Consider the following 15,096-nt stretch of genomic DNA (forward strand, 5'->3'; position numbering starts at 1 on the left):
ATTTATAAAATGCCTTCTAGGTTCTACAATATTTAGTTGGGCCTTTTTGGCCTGGATGACAGCAGCAATGTAGCGTGGCATGGAGTCTATCAGTCTGTGGTGCTGCTCAGGTGTTATGAGAGCCCATGCTGGTCTGTTAGTGACCTTCAGCTCAGTGCGGAGCGGTAGGGAAACCCATTTCAAACATGGAAACGAGTCCGGCTACTGAACCGAGTAGAATTCTGATGACATCACATCGGTGCGCGAAGGTGCGGGTTCCAACCCAAAGGAGGAGAGGGAGAGAGGAGGTAAACAGCGAGTGGATCACAGGGACTGAACTGATGTTTTTGAGCAAAATTGCGGTAAAAATGGCTGTTTGTCCTCATTATGAAGTGTCCCCCCCCCCCCCCACGGTTTAGACTAGGGCCCGACCGATATATCGGCCGGCCGATATTATCGGCCGATATAGGGGTCATTAACTCTATCGGCTATCGGCCAAAAAGACGGCTGATATGGCCGATATAGCGCTACCTATCCAGCAGATGGCGCCAGCTTTATGAACTCATGTTGTGGGCTCCACGGAGCAGCAGAGTCAAGCAGAGACGAGATGGTGATGAGGAAGTAGAAGGTAAGTCTTCAGTTTTAAGCATATTTGTTGTGTCAGTGGTAAGTTGAACGGTAAAATAAGCAATGACAAAAGTATGTTTCCCCTCAACATGCTTCCTAAGTTTATTGTGTGCCTCGTGGGCTCGTATTGAAAAGTTAACCTGAAAAATAAAAACTGCCGCAGCATTACGCTCTATGCAGAGCTCACGCTGCTTCCCCTTTAGTCATGCAGGGCAGTAAGTAAGTAACATTGGCCTTTTTCTGGTAGACATTCTGGAATATTCTCAGACAATTTCCTCCGCTCTTCTTCAGCAGTCTTTTCAAACTCACGCGGTTCACCCGCGGCTCGTGAAAAAAATAGTGCAGACACCGAAACTATCGCTGCATGGCGCGGGCTGGAGAATAGGATAACAAGGGCGACGAATGAAGGCGGTCCCCGTTTCGCGGCGCTTCGGCGGCACACGACCGTTGTCGCAGCTGAGGACGGGCGAGGGGGGGTTGGCAACAAAGCAATGAAACGCTGGACTCCCCCCTCCTCTCCCTAGCTGGGAGAGGAGGGGGGGCGGTAATACGAGAAAATAAACATTCCTCTCTACAACAGAATAAGTCTATTGTATTTTTCAGCCTTATATTTTACATAAGGCTTATACATTGCCACATACTAGTCATTTAACATATCTTATTTTTATTTTCCTAATACCGTCGGCTTTGGAAAGGATCAAAACACAAAAGTGTAAAACTCAAAAGTATTTTAATGCCAAAAATCAGGTGACAGAAATAAAATCAGGTAGCTAGGACGCTGAAACCAGCAGAGTATGACTGAAACTGAACCGTATGCACTGAGGAGTGAGAGATGACAGAGGACTAGTTATGAGGAGGAGCTGGGAGTGGGAGCAGAGGACAGCAGGGGAACATGGGAGGAACTATAAATGAAAATATTTTTAAAGAAGAAAGAATCCTAAAAGGGAAAGAAGAATAACTACAAAAAAAACCCTGACAACAAACGGAGTAGAAAATTCAGTGAAAGGAAAAAAAAGACTTGAATACTAAATGAGAAAACCTGAACAGCTGGGGAACCAAACAAAAACAGAGCCATTGGTTTTGAGCCACAATGTCTGATATCATTTATTTACATGATAATTTTTAAACTTTTAAGTATAAAAAAGCCACATTTAATGTATTTTACTTTGTCTTAGTATCAACAGATATATAACTGTACTTTTATGCTGATTGTTTTATTACAGATGGAAAAAGAGGGTCGTAGTAAGGTGTGGGCCTACTTCACTAAAGATCCATCCGGTGATGTCATCTGCAGCATCTGCTCATCTTCAGTAGTAGTTTGTGTGTTCTGTTGTTTTTGAGATTGCAAAATAAATCTTATTTGCATTACTTGGAAACCCTAGTGAGTTATTGAGACAGTTCTTTGGTGTGTAATATAGAAATAAGTTAGCATCAAAAAGGCAGAGAATGAAGGGTTTAATCTTAAGAACATTTGTATTTATTTTTTTGTGAGGGAGATTTATCGGACATTTATCGGCTATCGGCCTTTGTTAAAAGTTTTATATCGGTATCGGTCCCAAAAAAAGCATATCGGTCGGGCCCTAGTTTAGACACGGCGCTCATGCAGGTGTCTCTTTCTGTTCCAACGCTGCTGCACGCAGTATTTTTAATTTACTGAGCCAACAATTTATTTTTACTCAGTAACAGATATGATTTAAAATGTAGCGACTTACAATTCTTTTAACAAAACTTAAGTAAAAGTAAAAGTACAGCTTTAAAAAATGACTTAAAAGTATAAATATACAAAAAAAGCTACTCAATTACAGTAACGTGAGTAAATATAATTCGTTACTTTCCACCTCTGGATCCTGGTGTTAGTGCGCAAAACTAATGTGATCTCGGAGAAAGTCAATGCACGGTATGGGCAAGTTTAAGCCCAAAAATTGGATTCACTGAGGGACTGGAACGATCAGTTAAAGACTGAAAGGCAGAGAGAAAATTATCTCTGCCTGACCCCAACAATTCTTTCAATCTGAATCTGGTGCCCTGGTAACCTTAAACTGCGAGAAGTTAAATCCCCCACGAAGGAATGCAGACAGATGCTGTGAAAACCTGACCATGGATTGGTGGACTTATCCTGGCGAGGACATCAACTGAAGGAGTCAATGTACTCTTCACTCTCCCTCGATCTCCCCGCCACCTGTGATCCAACAGTGAACGAGTGCCTCTGAAGATGGTTGCTCTCTCTGGTGGAGAACAGGGTCCCAGACCCCCTGCCATCCCATAGGGCTTTGGAACCAACGTCATTGAGCAATGCATTGTGGTTTTGCTGCGCCATCTTTATTGCCCACAAACCAAAACAAACGAGAGAAGTGGTAGAGAAGAAGGTAACCAATCATGCTTAAAATCAGCTCCAAAGAGAAAGGAATATATCGAGACAAATTGCGTCCGGATGACAAAAAAAGACACAGAAGATCGAGTGTCTTGGAAATGTGGACCCGTATGAGCTACGGCAATGGCAAAGAGACCCAGACGATCTACCCCCTTTGTCCTTCCCAGATATATTTTCGTATGTGGTCTGTGGAATCGGTGCCTACACCGCAAAACAGTTTCAGAATTACAAGTCTTTGGAGGCGCACATTCAGTTCACCAATGGCTGGGTTCACGATTTGGATATTTTTAAGCCTCGTCATTGCGAATATGTGATCATTCATGCAAAGGTAAGTCACTTTTACAACTTTCACTACAACTTCATTAGTAACGATCAATCAAAATTCTGATAACTTTGCGAATCCAACTCACTCTGAAACAAGTTGCTACTTTGTAGCTGATTTGTGTTCTGTGATAATAAAAATATAAATCTGAATTTAGTTTCATGCACTTATTGATGGATTTCAGAAACCCCTAACCACATTATATATTCATAGCTCACTTAAAGCTGAAATTTAAATAGAACTAGATGCTTATTTTCTATTGAAAGTTATGACATCCTTACATTATGCCAGTCCAATATTCCCCCCAGTATAAACGCCAATTTTCTAAACACATCCATTGTTACATAAATAAAAGACTAAAAAATAGCATACATTTGTGTTGCCCTGGCCTTATTCGAGTTAATGCCATGACATTTACAGTGGGGCAAAAAAGTATTTAGTCAGCCACCGATTGTGCAAGTTCTCCCACTTAAAATGATGACAGAGGTCAGTAATTTACATCATAGGTACACTTCAACTGTGAGAGACAGAATGTGAAAAAAAATCCATGAATTCACACGGCAGGATTTTTAAATAATTTATTTGTAAATCAGGGTGGAAAGTAAGTATTTGGTCAATAACAAAAATTCAACTCAATACTTTGTAACATAACCTTTGTTGGCAATAACAGAGGTCAAACGATTACTATAGGTCTTTAGCAGGTTTGCAAACACAGTAGCTGGTATTTTGGCCCATTCCTCCATGCAGATCTTCTCGAGAGCAGTGATGTTTTGGGGCTGTCGCCGAGCAACATGGACTTTCAACTCCCTCCACAGATTTTCTATGGGGTTGAGGTCTGGAGACTGGCTAGGCCACTCCAGGACTTTCAAATGCTTCTTACGGAGCCACTCCTTTGTTGCCCGGGCGGTGTGTTTGGGATCATTGTCGTGTTGGAAGACCCAGCCACGTTTCATCTTCAAAGCTCTCACTGATGGAAGGAGGTTTTGGCTCAGAATCTCACGATACATGGCCCCATTCATTCTGTCCTTAACACGGATCAGTCGTCCTGTCCCCTTAGCAGAAAAACTGCCCCAAAGCATGATGTTCCCACCCCCATGCTTCACAGTAGGTATGGTGTTCTTGGGATGCAACTCAGTATTCTTCTTCCTCCAAACACGATCAGGGGTGGACATTAACTTCAAAACCAACCGGCCAGCCGGGCCGGTAACTCTGAATATTTACCGGCCCTGCCAAGAATCTACCGGCCCCACTGGTCAGCCGCCAAAACGAGTCAAAATAACAACTGAACCGTTTTAAATGTAACAAACCTTTATTTTGTACACATTCACAAACATAATAACGTATTCAAGTTTGAATTTGTTTGTTCCCTCAACAAAACACGATTTTGTCGTCGCATACTTCCGGCATACAACGCAGTACATCACCAACGCCGCTTTGCTGTATTCAAGCCATTGACTGTGTTCGAGATGAGCCAGTTCTGCGCAGACTAGACCAGCAGTGATCGGCGAGCGGTGCATGCCGGTTAGATTTGTGTCCGAATTGACCCGACTTGCTCTGACGTCATGCATACGTAGGCATCGATAACCTCGTGAGATCAAGGCGGCCGCAGATTTTGGAGCAAGGCGCTGCAGTTGCTCTCTACCGGCTGCAAAACCTAGAGGATGATGGGAAACGCCTGGCTCTCACCTGATCTAAGATCTGATTGGTTCACATTTTGATCCAAACATTCGGTGGTAGAACATGAAATGTTAGTTGGTCACATGTATTCTGTAAATCATGTTACGTTGATGATAACAACAATATAGGCCATAAGGAGAAATGTGTTTTGTGTTCTTTTGTCACGTTTCCTATGAGCACACTGAACAGCTGATAACCTTTACTTATTATTATAGTCATGTTTTCATATAGAATATATGATATCCACACGCGCGTGAGGATGTGTTTCTGCTGCTAACAGGCACCAGAATTAAAATTGAACAAGTGTGAATGCTAACGCGATATCTTCATCCATCGTCACCCCCGAGCTACACATGTAGGGAAGTCCAAGAGATTCAACTGGCAGAAACAACTGGTTCACAGCACACACTCTCACTCACTCACTCACTCACTCACACACACTCTCACTCACTCACTCACTCACACACACTCTCACTCACTCACTCACTCACTCACTCACTCACACACACACACACACACACACACACACACACACACACACACACACACACACACACACACACACACACACACACACACACACACACACACAGAGAGAGAGAGGAAAAGAGCTGAGGAAATGGAGGACACCAAGTAATTAAAAGAAAAACTATAGCTGAGCCGAGGCGCGCCTCGAATGGGGCGCGTCTGATCTGAACTGAGGAGCGGCGAGCAGCGGCCGGACTTCGTGAGCGATTCGCTTCGGGCGCTTCCGCGGCCGGTGTGTCCCCGGCGTTAAACGCCGGCTTTCAGCCACTCCCCCTGCTTCTTCCGTCTGCTCTCGTCTGTTTTCCAGGCGAGCCGCTACTCAACTCAAATACGGCCATTCTCCGCGCCTCCCGTCTTCTTTAAACCGCCAAGAATCATTCCACCTACGCACACGCTTCTCTGCTTCATACCGTTTTGAACTGTCTCGCTTCTCCTCACCAGTTTTAAAGCGTTTTGCTGGAGATTTCATCAAGAAATCCAATCCCTGTGGTGGCGCGATCTTCCTGCGTGCTTGTGTGTTTCTAGCATGGTTCCACTTCGTCTTTAATAGTGAACTTATAGTTCACGTGACAATAACTAGAATCGTGCAGGACGTGCACGAATCGTACAAGTGCAGTACGTGGCTAGAGGTTCACGCGCGCGAAACGAAAACGGCAGCTTCCTACAGGGCGGGGCCATGACGTAGGTGAAAGCCGGTGTGTAAATGACAAATAAAGCTTGGGCGCCACCCGGGCGGTAAGTCGTCAAGTATTTACCGCCCGACGAGAAAATTTAGCGCCATTGGCGCTCGGGCGCTTTAAAGGTCCACCCCTGACGATGAGTTGAGTTTATACCAAAAAGTTCTACTTTGGTTTCATCTGACCACATGACATTCTCCCAATCCTCTGCTGTATCATCCATGTGCTCTCTGGCAAACTTCAGACGGGCCTGGACATGCACTGGCTTCAGCAGCGGAACACGTCTGGCACTGCAGGATTTGATTCCCTGCCGTTGTAGAGTGTTACTGATGGTGACCTTTGTTACTGTGGTCCCAGCTCTCTGCAGGTCATTCACCAGGTCCCCCCATGTGGTTCTGGGATTCTTGCTCACCGTTCTCATGATCATTTTGACCCCACAGGATGAGATCTTGCGGGGAGCCCCAGATCGAGGGAGGTTATCAGTGGTCTTGTATGTCTTCCATTTTCTGATAATTGCTCCCACAGTTGATTTTTTCACACCAAGCTGCTTGCCTATTGTAGATTCACTCTTCCCAGTCTGGTGCAGGTCTACAATTCTTTTCCTGGTGTCCTTCGAAAGCTCTTTGGTCTTGGCCATAGTGGAGTTTGGAGTCTGACTGTTTGAGGCTGTGGACAGGTGTCTTTTATACAGATAGTGAGTTCAAACAGGTGCCATTAATACAGGTAACGAGTGGAGGACAGAAAAGCTTCTTAAAGAATATGTTACAGGTCTGTGAGAGCCAGAGATTTTCCTTGTTTGAAGTGACCAACTACTTATTTTCCACCCTGATTTACAAATAAATTCTTTAAAAATCCTGCCATGTGAATTCGTGGATTTTTTTCATATTCTGTCTCTCACTGTTGAAGTGTACCTATGATGTAAATTACTGACCTCTGTCATCATTTTAAGTGGGAGAACTTGCACAATCGGTGGCTGACTAAATACTTTTTTGCCCCACTGTATGTGGTTTCTCTGTTGCAGGTACTGCACTCCCAAAGGCTCAATGAACCGGCGCTGCTTCCATGGGTCATTGTGAGTGTCACCGGCAAGGTTGAATCTGCCCACTGCACCTGTATGGTTGGAGTAGCTGAGAGCTGCACTCAAGTTGCAGCTCTTTTGTTTAAAGTTGAAGCCACCGTGCGGATCCGTGGTGCACGGACAGTTACAGGTGAGCCAGCCTACTGGGTTTTGCCTGGCAATTTGTCCAAGATACACCCTGAGGTTGGCCATAAAATTGACTTCACCACTTCAACAGCCAAAAAAATGGCAATAGCTCAACAAATAGACACACAGTCGTTAGTGAAAGCTAAACGAATCAGGCCTCCAAAACCTAAGATCCCACCTGCTAATATGGAGGGCTTGTCGCCACTATTAGAATTGCTGCTAGAGCACAGCAAGGCTGTTGGTTTATCTGGAATGGAAAAATATCACAAACATTACACTGTACAGTAACCTACATTGCCTCAGTCTTTGGCATCGTTGCACCAAATAAACCAAACAGTCCTTTGACCTCCCGGACCTACAGCTTTACTACAAAAAGCACCTGACAACTGCAGCAGTGACAGAAAAGCAGGCTGAAGCAATTGAAGAACAAACACAACTTCAGAACAAGAGTCCAAACTGGTTCAAATGGCGTGCTGGGAGAATCACTGCTTCAGTCATGCATGCAGTGTTTGCCACAAGTTGAGCAACACCAGCCATCACGGTAACCGGTGTAGCGGTAAACCCCGGTAAAAAAGTTGACAATAAAAATAACCGTATCTCGGAGGATTACCGTGGCCGCGGTTTAGGCGAGGTGGGCTTTACCAGCCACCGTCGCTTCTGCTGAAGTTGCAGCGCACGTGCCTTTTTTAGTTTGCAAACAAATCTTTGAAGCTGAAATAATGGCCGAAGAAGGAGACGGCAGCGCCCAGGACATCCATCAGCCCTCAAAGAAGAGTAAATCGGAAGTATGGGCATATTTTGGATATCTGAAAAATGCTGAGGGACAGTTAATAGAAGACGGCTATCCTGTTTGCAGAACGTGCAGGAAAAAAAGTGTCTGCAAAGGGCAGCAACACTTCGAATCTAATGCCACATCTGCGTGACCATCACCCACAACTCTACAGCCAGTGCAAGGTAAGTTAACATTAGCATTTTAGCTTAAATGCATGACGTGAGGACTTTAGGTTGAGGGAGAATGCAACGAGTCACTATAGACTGCAGCCGTAGCGAGCATTTAAACCGTGTCATGGATGCCCTCATATTAAAATAATGTTATGCATTATGGCTCCCATTGTTAGGTAAAAACTGATTGTCAAACGGAGTTATCTCACCCTTACTGCTTGAGGTGCTTATTTACATTTGAATGTTTGCTTCAGGTACTTGTGTTCTATTATAGAGGCCAAACCAGCCAAACCGGGGGGACCTGCCCTGGCTAAGAGGCCCAGAGACTCATTGAGCTATTATCTGAAGAATCCCTTTTGTCTGCTGTGGATTCCTTAAGGTTGGTTTATGCTTGACGCGTCCGCGAGGTCTGCACGGCTCTGCGTGGAAAAGTTGCGTCATTTTGCGTCATTTTAACAACCACGCCCCTCCACCGCGTCTCCGCACGGCTCAAGATTTCCGCAACGCGCACCTCGGAAAATTTCTAACCACGCGGACGGACGGACGCGGAAAAACATGGCGGACCGGCAAGAATTAGTATGGCAGAGGTTCGTAAATACAGACTTTTGTATGCTTCAGCTCTCAGAGATCACCATGATCAACATGTTGTTAATAATTCTTGGAGAGAAATAGCTCGCACTGTCGGAAAAGACGAGGACGCTGTTAAAAATGCTGAAATGCCGTGTTGTAAACAGTAATTTCTACTTCTACTATGGTGTAGTGTTGGATGCATGCCGTAGAGCTCCATGCTGCCCCGTTCAGTTTGGGAGAATATTGGCTCATCGCAGAGACGAGCCGCACAAACCATAAACGCTGCGAGTTGTGAAGCGCGTTCCATCCGCGAGCCGCATCACCGCGCGGAAAGTGAATGCGTCAAGCATAAACCAAGCTTAAGGCCAAGGGAGTTTTTGAGGAATGTATGGGTGTGTGTGTTTTTGCCAATAAATACTCACCGGAGTTTTCAACTCAGTGTGAGAGGAAAATGGTTACACGACTGGTATGGACTGATTCCTCTTCTCACCCTTTGCAAAGTATCTCACTTTGCAAAGTATGTGTTTGTGGTATGTTTAAGGGCTGTTTACAATTTACCAAATCATGAATCTAATCCCTCTGGGTGTGCTTAGAATTTCTTTGAGGAAATATGGGAGTAATATAGAAATTACCCAACACCCATGGCGCAGATTAGTTGGTCGCCACTGCTCACCGCGTTATTATGAATTTAATAATGATTACTGCTTGATGACATTTTCCCTAATCTGCAATGATATATCATATTAACTTGAAGGACACAAACCAAGGACAATATTTTCCTGATATAGAGTTTTTTTTAGTTGTCTGAAACGGTAACACATTTCTGACACTATAATTAGTACATTTAATACCCTCAAAGCGATCAACAATGCATAGTTATAATGAAATATTGGAATTAATGGCAAATATGCCTTGAACTTCCTTTAAAATGCCCTGTGAGATAATTGATTTTTAGCCAATCCTTTTCTTTTGATTTAGCAAAAAAAAAAAAAAAGGTATAGGCTAACTCATCGTAAGTATATTGATATGAATAGTTAATAATGATAATGATTCATAACAATAATGACATGGATATATTTTTTTATATATATTTTATTTTTGTTTACAGAGAGGAGCAATGAGACAGACAGCGAGGCAACGGAGTACCGCTACTGGATCATCAGTGACACAGACACTTGAGCAAGCATTCCAAAAACAGACCGATTATGAGCCTGCATCCCAAAAGGCTCAAGAACTGACTGCAGCCATCGCCTATTTGACAGCAAAAGACATGATGCCTTTCCGGATAGTCGAGAGACCTGGCTTTCTGAGGATGATGAAGGTTGCCGTACCTCATTACAAAGTGCCTACACGCAATTATTTTTCTAAGACTGAAATCCCAAAAATGCACAACGCAGTCAAAGCTGATGTTAAGAAGAGTTTGGCTCAGGGTGAATTCCTTGCTGCCACTACTCACCTCTGGACCAGTGAAAGTGGAAGAGGGGGTGGTCCACCATACATCAGCTTTACAGTTCATTATCTCACCCCAGACTGGCAACTGGAATCACACTGCTTAGAAACCCAGTTTTTTTCCAGAAGTTCACTCTGCTCAAAATATTGCAGAGTTTTTTGAAAATATGTTGGAGGAGTGGGAGATAAACAAGACAGATCTGGTCTCCATAACCACAGATAATGCAACCAACATGACCAAGGCCTTTGAAGAGTTTCCAGATGTGTGGCTTAGATGCTATGGTCACAGTTTGAACCTGGCCATCTCAAAGGCTCTGAAAATACAGAGAGTTGAAAGAGCGGTAAGGACCTGTCGTCATCTTGTCCAAAGCCCCCTTCAGACAGGCCATGAAAAACGGAAATGTTCAGGACTCTGTCCGTAAGACCTTTGTGTCTGAATACAAACATCCGGATAAAGTTTTCCGTAATTAAACCGGTCTGGACTTGTCATGGACAAGGTGGCTGCTTCAGACTGGTGAGGTCGAGTTCCGGACAGGGAGGAGGGGGAGGGGACCGGGGGACGCTGTGCACATCCTGTAGCATGCGGCGAACCATGGCAGCTCGCCTCCTACGGTACTGTCTAGACGCGCGACGGAGCGCTTCACACCGTTTTCGTGATTACTTTAACCATTGAGCTTCATCATCCAGGTCTCTTATGCGTTTTTGTGTGCGCGGAATTATGCTCAACACAAGTCCGATCAGTGTGAGGAATTCTATCTCTTCGTCGGCCATGTTTGACTGAATGGCTTTGTTTGGGTAAATGACGCATGTACGCCCGCCGCACCATGTTTATGCAATAACTGTTTACAGATGCACTTTGCTCAGAGACACGAGTAACTTTATCAGCCATTAAGCCAGTCCTTGACCACATCACTGGTGATGTCCTGGAGGAAAATGAAGAGGAACCAGCTCCGACCAAGCAGATGAAAAAGGGAATGAGAGAAGACCTAAACAACCGGTACACAGAGCAAGCTAAAGATGTCATGCAGATGGCTTGTTTCATTGACCCCAGGTTCAAGAATAACTTCTTAGATGCCGCTGTGGATGATGTAGTTGACCTCTGTGTTCAGGAGGCCTTGAAGCTGACCCCTGTACAAGTCAGGCAGGAACCACAAAGCACCAGCAGTAACTCTACAGCAGCATCAGGAGGGAAAGACCTTGCTGGATTACTAAAAAAGATGACCTCAACAAGGCAGCAGCGATCTGAAGAGGGTTCAGGTCCAGCCACCCCAGAAGATAAAGTGAAGGAGGAAGTCAAGGTCTACATGTCTCTGCCTTCCATTCTAGCTGATGAGGGTCCACTGGTGTGGTGGAGGGGCCATGCATCAAAGCTTTTGTGTATCCCAGCAACTAGTGTTCCATCAGAGAGAACATTCAGTACCAGCAGGAACATTCTTTCCTCTCTTAGATCACATCTTAAACCAGACAAGGTTAATATGTTGACGTTTTTGCATTTCAACCTGAAGTAAATGGTCATGCATATAGTCATGATGCTGGTTGCTGGATGAAGCATCTAATTTGTTAAATGGTAAATGGCCTGTATTTGATATAGCGCCTTCTAGAGTCCTGGAACCCCCCAAGGCGCTTTACAACACAATCAGTCATTCACCCATTCACACACACATTCACACACTGGTGGGGATGAGTTACGATGTAGCCACAGCTGCCCTGGGGCGCACTGACAGAGGCGAGGCTGCCGAGCACTGGCGCCACCGGTCCCTCCGACCACCACCACCAGTAACGTGGGTTAAGTGTCTTGCCCAAGGACACAACGACAGCGACAGACTGAGCGGGGCTCGAACCTGCAACCTTCCGATTACGGGGCGAGCACTCAACTCCTGTGCCACCGTCGCCCCATGTTGATGATGAAGAGAAATATACAATTAGTTCCTTGCCATTGATTTGTTTACTTTTTTCAATGCCATTTATACTTGAACATTTGGATTTGATTACAGTGTAGTAGTTATTTTAGTCATTTGTTTAAAGTGGCCATTTATTTTAAATACATATTTTTAAGGTTGACTTGTACAGCGCTCAAGTCAAGTGTGGACTGGAGTTTTAGATTTTCATTTTGATAATGAAGAAAACAAGTATATGAGAAGACCAGTGGTTTTTCTTTGATTTGTTTACATATTGTTTATGTTTTGAATGTTTGGATTTGTATAATTTAAACCTGCACTACTGTAACATGTTCCAGAAAAATAAGCTGTTTGTTCCTTTACTTGTGAAAAGTTGCACTTTTGCTAAGGCTTTGTGTTATTTTAGGTTTAATAAACACTGTTAAACCTTTTCTAAACTATTTCAGTTTGTGTAGAACAGGACTATCAATGCTTTCTGAACATATGCAACAACCTTTTAAAAATACCGCGATAATACCGAAAACCGTGATCATTTTGGTCACAATACTGTGAGGTTACATTTTCACACCGTGGCAACCCTAGTCACCCACCTGGCAGGGTCTGACCCAAACCACAATTCCTGTTCTTTCACTGTGCAATTAAAAGCTTTTGCATATTTGCACCAAGCTGTCGTTGCATTACAACACACAAAAAATGTGAAACTATCATGTTGTCTTACTGTATATAGGGATGCACCGATACAGTACTGGTATCGGTGCCGATACAGATACTGATACCAGTATCGGTAAAAGTTAACAGATACCAGTAACTGATACCAATGCAGTTGCTTGAAAATGACTTCACTGTAACTTGTCATTTCTGTTCACCTAATATTTTAGTTTTGTGATCACTTATATTACTTTTTATCTACCTCACAATCTTTTCCTATTGAAAACAGAAGAAAATAAAACCTGTATTCCAATTCATTGCATTATTTTGTGTGGTAGAAGTATCTGTATCATAATCGATATCAGCGAGTACTCAGATCCAAGTATCGGTATTGTATCGGTTTGGAAAAAAGTGGTATCATTGCATCCCCACCTGGTCCAAACAGTTCTTTCCTTCAGGAGTTTAGAGACTTTCTATCCTCCACTGTGAAGCTGTCCAGACTGGTGATTGTTGGTGACTTTAACATCCACGTTGATGATCCCTCCGATCTCTTTGCCATGAATTTCTCCAGCCTTATGGACTCCTTCGGCTTTACCCAGCATGTTTCTGGCCCCACACACACCAGGGGGCACACTCTAGACCTTGTTTTTACCCTGAGTCTAAATGCTGACAGTGTTTGTCCTGAGGACGTTTATATTTCAGATCACCATTGCATTTTCTTTAACTTGTCAGTTTCTGCGTCCCCACCTCCTGCTCGCCGTATGGTTAGTTCTCGTTTTCTTAATGAGAGCACAGCTAGCAATGTTTCTGCTGCTTTTTATCCACCCTGTTCTTCTGATAACGACCCAGATTCCTTAACTTCTCAGTTCAACGAGCACTGCCTCTCCATTCTGGACAACATCTGTCCTGTCAGAACCAGATCAGTTCCTGCAGTGAACCCTACTCCCTGGTTTAATGACAGCCTTCGCAGCCTGAAGCACCAATGCAGAAAAATTGAGCGTTTGTGGAAGAAAACCCATCTCCACGTCCATCTGCTGCACCTAAAGGATCTTCTGACATCCTTTAACTCTGCAGTCAGAGACGCTAGGGTTTCCTATTTCTCCAACCGGGTGTCCCAGAGCAAAGGGAACCCCAAGGTGCTGTTTAACACCATCAGCAGCATCGTCTCTCCTGCCTCTCCTACAGCCTCCATCCACTCTGTTGCAGACTGTGAGAACTTTCTGTCTTTCTTTGTGGACAAAGTCAATAAGGTTAGATCTAGCATCTCTCCTTCAGCCTTATCGCTGCCTCTCCCGACTCCAACCAGGCCCATCATCCTAGAAAGCTTTGCTGCTGTTTCTTTGCCTGAGTTAACCAAACTAGTTAACTCTATGAAGACCTCTGCATGCCCCCTCCACATCTTACCCTCATCTTTGTTTAAAAGTGCTTTTCAGTCCATCGGTCCCAGCGTGCTCTCTATAATTAATGCTTCTCTGGTCTCTGGTCAGGTCCCTGCTTACTTTAAGAACGCTGTAATCCACCCGCTTCTTAAAAAACCGAGTCTCGACCCCTCTCTCCATAGCAGCTTCAGACCCATCTCTAAACTTCCGTTCATCTCCAAGATCTTAGAAAAGGTTGTGGCTAAACAACTCACAGCTGCTCTTGATGAACATAACATCTATGATAGCTTCCAGGCAGGTTTTCGTAGAGCTCATTCTACTGAAACAGCTCTTCTTAGGGTCTCTAATGACCTTCTGACTCACAGTGATGCAGGGGACTGTTCTGTTCTGGTCCTGCTGGACCTGACTGCAACCTTTGACACTGTTGACCATCACCTGCTACTGGAGAGGCTGAGAGACTGGGTAGGCCTATCAGGATCTGCTCTGGAGTGGTTCTCCTCTTATCTCTCTGAGCGCTCCTTTTCTGTGGCCGTCTCCATGTTTAGGTCCTCCACCACCTCTCTTACCCATGGTGTCCCACAAGGTTCTGTGCTGGGGCCTCTGCTCTTCCTCCTCTATCTGCTTCCTCTTCAGCACATCCTGAGCTCCTTCAAAGGAATCTCCTACCATCTTTATGCAGATGACATCCAACTGTACATCTCCTTTAAGCCCCATGAGATGTCTAAGCTGCAGCTGTTACACGCCTGCTTAGACTCTATCAAAGCCTGGATGGTGGGAGCTTTCTTCAGCTGAATGAAGATAAGACTGAGATCCTCATCTGTGCCC

The 15,096-nt window shown here is 44.4% G+C and overlaps 1 protein-coding gene across 1 annotated transcript in view; it reads right to left on the minus strand.

The window, feature by feature from the left end:
* LOC129165065 (gastrula zinc finger protein XlCGF57.1) overlaps positions 1 to 15,096 on the minus strand; it is a 57,016-nt gene that overhangs the window by 23,412 nt on the left and 18,508 nt on the right. The gene's annotated exons all lie outside the window — the stretch shown is intronic.

Source organism: Nothobranchius furzeri, chromosome 14 (genome assembly GCF_043380555.1).
Source record: "Nothobranchius furzeri strain GRZ-AD chromosome 14, NfurGRZ-RIMD1, whole genome shotgun sequence".
Taxonomy (NCBI): Eukaryota; Metazoa; Chordata; class Actinopteri; order Cyprinodontiformes; family Nothobranchiidae; genus Nothobranchius; species Nothobranchius furzeri.